Raw genomic sequence first — 7,832 nt, forward strand, 5'->3', positions numbered from 1 at the left:
TTCAATGTTAAGCATTAGAAGTAATTTACCTCAATGTAGTTAATAATTAAATTTGCATTGCTCTTGCGTTTGCTCTGTACACTTTGCTAACGCTATGTTTCGCTCACGCAATTACACGTATGTTTGTTTGTGCGTTTGTTAGTCCTATTGTCATAGTATAGTCATATGTGACCTGGGCCCTATTCCACAAAACAACTTATCAACTTTTCACTTTGCACTTATCAATTGATATTGTACTGCAAAGTGAAAAGCGTTTCTGTTCCACAATATTCTTTGCGAATCTCACTTTGCATTGAGCATATTTTGGCAAAGACTTTACGCTCTTTCCGCTCAGTGCAAAGTCTTTGCGCTTTATTGGCAAAGTCTTTGCACTCTCTTGCAAAGTGAGTGTGCAAAGTGTTCCACAAAGCGTTTTATCAACTTTGCATTTCTGTCTCATCACTTTTCACTTCGCATTGCTTTATATGTGTTGTTAAAATGAGCCGCAAAATACAAATTAAAAAAAAAACTTGCTGTTTTAAATGTGATAAAAGAAAAAAAAAGCATTTTATTTGCTAGTTTTAAAAACAACAGAGTAAGTATTTTTTAAATAAATAATTGTAAATTTCAAGCATATTTAAGTATACATTTCTTTGTGAAGGTTAACAAATTAGATAAACAGGCAGCATGGGAGGATGTGTTATAAAAAGCCCAATCCCTACAACTGGCGTCAGCACAAAAAACATGGACCTATGCAAGGGACAGTTTGTTTGGGCTCTGGAAGAGCCGGACAATGGTAAGTACAACAATTTTATGCCTACACATATCAAATAATTATATTTGCATCATTTGTTGTTGTTGGAATTATTTTATTGTGCATTGCTAATAACTAACAAGCATGTTGTTGACAACAACAAAACAAAACGTCATCATAGACATTGTTGTTGTGAGTTAACAGTTGAGTACACTGTACAACAACTCTTGCTGATAACAACCGGTTTAACCAAAATATTACTAATTGCTATGTGTACTAGAGTGGATCTATTTTTTTCGACGAAGCGGTTATCGAAATCGTAAGCTACGATGAGTTCTAAGAAAATTTGCCCAAGAAACCATGGCTTTAAAATCAAAATCGAGCTTCCGGTTTTTGACGAGAAACTTTTTGTATTTTTGCGAATTTAATTTTATTAATTTGCAGAGTAAAAGGGATAACGCCCGAAATACTGGATCCGGAGGTGGGAAGGAGAAGGTAATGGATGAAGCTGACTTGGCCATACTCGATATTCTGGAATCAGACTCAGCTGTGGTAGATGGTTTGAATTTGCCAGAAAGTTATGGCAACTCAGAAAATCTACCGTCAGCTGAGAATGATTCCAGAATATCTATTTCAGAAGAAACAATTGCCAATCCACCTCTAAACCCAAGAAAGAGGAAGCGCTCTACCAAGTTTCCAAGTGAAACTTTGGATAGAGAGAAAAAATGCCGGATGGAGCTCCTTGAGGTTGAGGTTTACTACCGGAAACTTCAATGCCTAAAACTGGAGAGGGAGCTCCTGCTTCCACCCTCTGCTATCACACAGGGAATTGCAACGGCAGAAACAGAAAATGTATCGCGTCTGTTATTTGAGGAGGTTTGATTACCGAAGGCCAATTTTTCATTTGTGTATATTTGATTTCTAAACATTTTATTTTGAAATAATTTGTGATAAAAACAAAAAAGCTCTGAAATTAATAAAATGATGTAAATAAATACAAAAATACTTCCTTTTTTATTTATTCCCTGAGACCTTAATCTCAAACCCAATAAGATACAACGCTTTTGCAGTGGAAAAAAGTCATGGCCAAAACACCACTTTTATGTATTTTAAAACAATACTATAATAGTTGGCATTAGGTAAAGTATTGTAGCAGGGAAGTAACCCTTTCCATTCCACTCTCTTGATCTATATTATTAAGGGCATCACTTTATTCTTCAGCATTTTCATCCAATTCCTCGCTTTCATTGTCAGTGTTTTCAGTGGGTTGCATATTTTCACTACTCCTTCCGATGCTACAGGCAATATTGTGTAAGATGGCACAAACTATGACTGTCTTTCCTGCAAACTAAGGCCTCAGTCGCAAATAATTTAGACACTGGAATCTTTCTTTAAGAATGCCAAAACTATTTTCAATTATGCGGCGTGTTTTTTTGTGGCAACGATTGAAAACTTCTTCAGCAGGATTATTGGGATTTCGGCGTAATGGTGGTATCAACCAGTTTTTCAATCCATAACCACTATCACCCAAAACAACAGCATCCGGAAATGGTCTCCATCCATTGTCAAATCTTCGACTTACAGCCGAATTCCGTAGCACCCTTGAGTCATGAACGCTGCCCGGCCAACTTGCATTTACACTGTAAAATGTGTAGTCTAGCCCACATATCATCATCACAGTTAATGAGTGGTTTCCATGCCGGTCAACATATCCTTCCTCGTGTAATGGAGGCGCATCAATTTTAATGATTGTGCCATCAACGCAACCACACACAGAAGGGAATCCACCCATCAGAAAAAACTTTTCGGCAATACCACTGACATCATCGGGCCATCGCACTGTTTTTTTGAAATAAAACGTCTATTATAATGTCGACAACTCTATGGATGGTTCTGCAAACTGTGGATTTTGCAACACCATGCAAAGCTGCAACTCCATGGTACTGGCAACCATTTCCGAGCCAATGCAGGCACAGTAGCAGTTGATTTTCAGCCGACAAAGTATGACTGCGCTGTATATTGTGCTCTAATTTTTGTCCAACATTATTTAAAAGAAAATCTACCTGGATTGGATTTAAACGGAAGCACTCTTTAAAATTGAAATTTTGTAGTCCCGAAAAATTAATTCGGTCTCTATAATTTCTAGCTTTAACCGCGTCTTTACTATTGTCGAACAAAAACTCATGTCTTAACATTTTGAAAGCTTGACTAGTTATGATAATACGAATTTGCAAAGCGATCATTTACCTTGCAAATTTTTGACAAACTTATCAAATTTTGCTTTGCAAAAATAGAGTTTACAGTTTTTGTGGAACGGAACAGCATAATTATATGCAAAGTCTTTGCGAATTACACTTTTCAATATAAGCTTTGCACTTTGCACAAGAGAACGTACGAGGAACAGAAATTACACAGAGAACATAAAAATTGCAAAGACTTTGCAAATTACACTTATCAATTTCAACTTATCGTTTATCAAATTTGATAGTTCTGTGGAACAGAAAGCTTTGCAAATTGACGAAAAATTTGCAAAGTACAAAGTGAAAAGTTGATAAGTTGTTTTGTGGAATAGGGCCCTGGTCTACGGAAAGGGGGCTTAGGTGTCAAAAAATCAAGAGATAACGAGAAACTGACGAAACGAGTTGTTTATTTTTAACAGCTGTTTCCCAGAAAACTAGTTTTCGCACGTTAGCTCCCTTTTCGTAGACCAGGTCACATATTGCAATGCTGCACTACAATTTTACATTTCTCTTTTAATAACTAAATTATATATGAAGAAGCAATAGCGTTAAGTAGGTACTTAGTTTTATGAACTGTTAGAGGTACATAACATATATATGTATATCTGAATTAATACAAAACGGAATTAAGCTTAATAGCCCTACATTCGGAGTTTGATGGTCAGTATTAGACTGCATCGTTAAACATTATCGTGATTGGATCTTCACCATTGGACTTATCAGCATCACTCGCACGCAGCACAGCACATCTACCTGCCGCCGCTACGTTTCGCTGGTATCACTTCCTCCAGGTGAAATTCGCATATTTGTTGCATCGCATTACTATATGTATATACAATAATAATCTCGTTGATACTTTTTGCAATAAATTAACTAATCATTTATTACATAACTACTCACTAGAAGGATAATTATAATTATTTGAAATAATTTTGAAGTCAATATAAAGTACATAGATAGAACCCCATTCTACAATGTTTTTGGACGAACTAAAACAACAACGCGCCAACACCAAGAAAAATATCACACGTATTAAAAATATCATCGATGCTAGCTTACGACCAGGTGGAAAGGTTCTTTCAGTGGCGGAATACAAATGTCGTTTAGCCATCCTAGAGTCATACTTCAAGCAGATTCTCTCAATTCAAACTGACATCGAAAGATTGGATGGAGAGGATGGAGGACGTGCTGACCTGGAAGAACTTTACATAACAACTAAATTGGTTATCCAATCGCAACTGGCAGAAGATAACAACGTTTTATTTTCGGATACAACTTGTGCGGTACAATCAAGTTTGAAACTTCCACCACTTAAGCTTCCTACGTTTGGTGGCAAGTACGAGTATTCGAATTATCCAAACTTTATTACCTCGTTCAAACAAATAATTGACCACGAGTTCAATTTAACAAATATAGAAAAATTCAACCATTTACGAAATTGTATCCAAGGTCAAGCCTTGGAAACTGTAAGTGCGTTTCAAGTTACAAATGAAAACTACCCAAAGGCGTTAGAACGATTGAAGGTACGTTATGATAACAAAACACTAATTTTCTTGGAAGGAATAAATTCACTTTCTGATTTACCAGCAGTTATGAAACCAAATGGCATTCAGCTTAGAAGTTTGATAAATCTTCTTAAATAAAGGTGGAAGGGGTCGCTAGATTTTAGAACGCTGCCGTCATGGGAAGATTGCATCGCAGTTTTGGAAAGACACTGCCAATGCTGCTGGGGTCACTCGACAACACGCTTGGTAGTACTTCGCCAGCTCAAGGTTTTAACAAACACAAAGAAAATTGGACTTAGCATCAATTGCTTATCAAAGGGACATCACAGGCACCCAATTGTTCATCATCGCACAGGTGCAAGGTTTGTGCACGAAAACACCATAGTTTACTTTACCGCGGTTCACCTCCAGGCCAACCAACAGCTACTCAACTATTTTCTACACAGGAGGCAGCCGTACAAACTCATATGAATAATTCATCGTTGGATAATATAATCCTTGCAACGGCAAAAATTTTCGTTCGTGGTTCAACGGGAAGCTATAGATTGGATACAGCGCTACTAGATTCCTGTTCGCAAGTCAATTTCATCACATATGAATTTTCGCAAAGATTGCTGCTATCAAGAAACAAACAAAACATAGAAATTCAAAGCATCGGTTTGTCTTCAACAAATACTCGTATTAAATTCAAAACCTCAACTAACATGAAGTCGCAAGTCACCGTATTACATCGCACATTGCTTATCAACCAGATCCGGAAATCAACATTTCAACATGGAATATTCCAAATAATATAGTACACTCTGATATTGAACTTCTTATACCAAAGAAAATCGACATGTTACTGGATACGGAAACGTTCTTCAGTCTACTATCTGTAGGTCAAATCCATCTTGGGCTTAATTTACCCATCTTGCAAAAAACGCTCTTAGGCTGGATCGTTTCGCGACACTATAATACCGGTAGTTAAAATATATCTTAACTGTCTTCTTTATTTTTAGCCAATGAATCTTTAGATGCCAAATTGGAAAATTTGTGGAAATTGGAAGAAGTTACTATCATTCCAGAGCCTTGGACTCGTGAACAACAGATTTGCGATCTTTTATACAATGCAACCGTGTAAGGAAGACCTTGCGGCAGAATAGTTGTCAAACACCCCTTCAAGGATGATCTGACGTGCTTGGGCGAGTCATACACTACGGCATTGTGATGATTCAATACACAAGAACGTCGATTAGCCAAATCACCACAATTGACAGCACAGTACGTTAAATTTATGAACGACTACGAGAGTCTGGGTCATATGAGCGTTGTAAAGAATCCGAATCTAAGCGAACCGCATTATTTTATGCCACATCATTGCGTTCTTAAACCAACAAGTACAACAACAAAGATTCGAGTCGTATTTGACGCCTTCTGTCGAACTACATCACAAAAAATCACTATCTGAATATCATAGATGGTTGGTCCTACAATCCAATGCGAACTTTTTATTCTTCTTTTTCGTTTCCGATAGGTTTGTATTCACTGCGGACATATGTATCAAGATGTATCGGTAAGTATTAATGCACGAAGATGATCGATAGTTCCAGAACATTCTGTGGAGGAGTTCACCGACTGAGGACATTCGCACATACCTATTAAATACTGTAACGTAGGGAATGGCTGCTGCACCATATCTTGTTATACGGAGTTTGTTGTATTAGCTAAATAGCATTCAGAACAATTCCCAGTTGGCGCAAAGATCGTGAAGTCATCATTTTACGTAGACGATTTACTGTGTGGTGCTGACAGTCTAACCAAACTTTCACAGATAAAGCAAGAGGGAACACAACTGTTAGAATTAGGAAAGTTTAAATTAACAAAGTGGCATTCTAATCATCATCGATTCAGAGAAGACGACTCTTTGAAGCATCTAAAATTAGATTCATCTATCACTAATGCACTTGGACTAAAATGGAACCAAAATTTTGATTGTTTTATTTTATCACTTGAAGCAAAACTAGGACTCACGGGTCGTCTTACAAAACGTTCCATCTTCTCTGTTGCATCGTCATTTTACGACCCACTCGGTTTTTTGGTTCCTGTTGGCTACTAAAGTTGGATCGGGGTAGATCATGCCACAGAACATTGAGTGGGCTTGGAAAAACTTTCTGAATTCCTTATCGGATCTTTCATTAATTAAAGTGCCTAGGCATTGTCTTTCGGCAGAATGGAGTTTCTTCAAATACATGGATTTGTGACGCATCGATTCGTGCATATGGCTGCGCAATTTACACTCATTTTATCAACAAATCTGGCACTAGTACTTTTCGCTTACTCACTTGGCTTACTCAGAGTTGCACCCATCAAAAAACAATCGTTACCAAAATTAGAACTTTGTGGCGCTCTTCTCCTCGCTTGTTTATTAGCAAAAATCAAACGAACAATTTTTCATACATCTTTTAATATTTTTCTTTCGACAGACTCACAAATAGTGTTACATTGGCTGAACCTGACCTTTGTTGGCAATCGAATTTCGGAAATCCAGGACATAACCAAAGGTGCCCATTGGAGACATGTACCAACTCATTGTAACAGGGCGGATGTTGCGTTGTACCGTAAAGGAACTTGTTGGTTTAATATGTACCAGACCGGGGTTTCTATACGAAAACTCAAATAAATGGCCAAAGGACAGTTGCAATGATGTCGACATGGGAGTTGTCGAAAAAGAGAAGCGAAAATCTGCATTCAAATCAACCGTTAGCACCAATTACATTTTGGAAATCGTGAACCAACGAAGTAACTACACCAGCAACCTTCGATTAATAGCTTGGATGTTCCGCTTCATCAATATTTATCGGAATAATACAAAAATTAATGAATCATCAACACTTTCACCACAAGAGTTACATCACGTCTTACTTTGCATAATTTGGAACATTCAACATGTACATTTTGCTAATGACATTCATCTTTTACAGAAAGGTCTCCCGACAAATGGCCTATTGCGTTATTTAAATCCGATTTTAGTTGGAGATCATTTGGAATCAGCAGATATCCCAGAAGAAAGGAAACACCCAATGCTGTTGCCAATAAAATGTGAATTCGTTGTACATACCCTCTCCACCTACATCGGAAACACTATCACGCAGGACCAAAGGCACTAGTAGCACTAATACGACTTCAGTTTTGTATAGTCAATGCACGCGATTTAGCAAGACCTATTGTCAGATCGTGCACACATTGTACGTATATACGTTACAAGCCAAACCTGATGAATCAGGTAATGGGACAGTTACCTGTCGAGCGATTGACTGCATCACGCCCCTTTGCACGTTGCGGTTTTAACGTCTGCGTACCAGTCAACGTATA

General features: G+C 37.6%; 1 long non-coding RNA gene across 1 annotated transcript; it reads left to right on the forward strand.

The window, feature by feature from the left end:
• Positions 1–301: 301 nt before the first annotated feature.
• LOC125775659 (uncharacterized) lies at positions 302–2,667 on the forward strand. Its single transcript, XR_007421256.1, has 3 exons — positions 302–574; positions 641–775; positions 1,178–2,667. It is a non-coding gene; the product is annotated as an uncharacterized LOC125775659 (long non-coding RNA).
• The last annotated feature ends 5,165 nt before the right edge of the window (positions 2,668–7,832 follow it).

This window comes from Bactrocera dorsalis, chromosome 1 (assembly GCF_023373825.1).
Source record: "Bactrocera dorsalis isolate Fly_Bdor chromosome 1, ASM2337382v1, whole genome shotgun sequence".
NCBI lineage: Eukaryota > Metazoa > Arthropoda > Insecta > Diptera > Tephritidae > Bactrocera > Bactrocera dorsalis.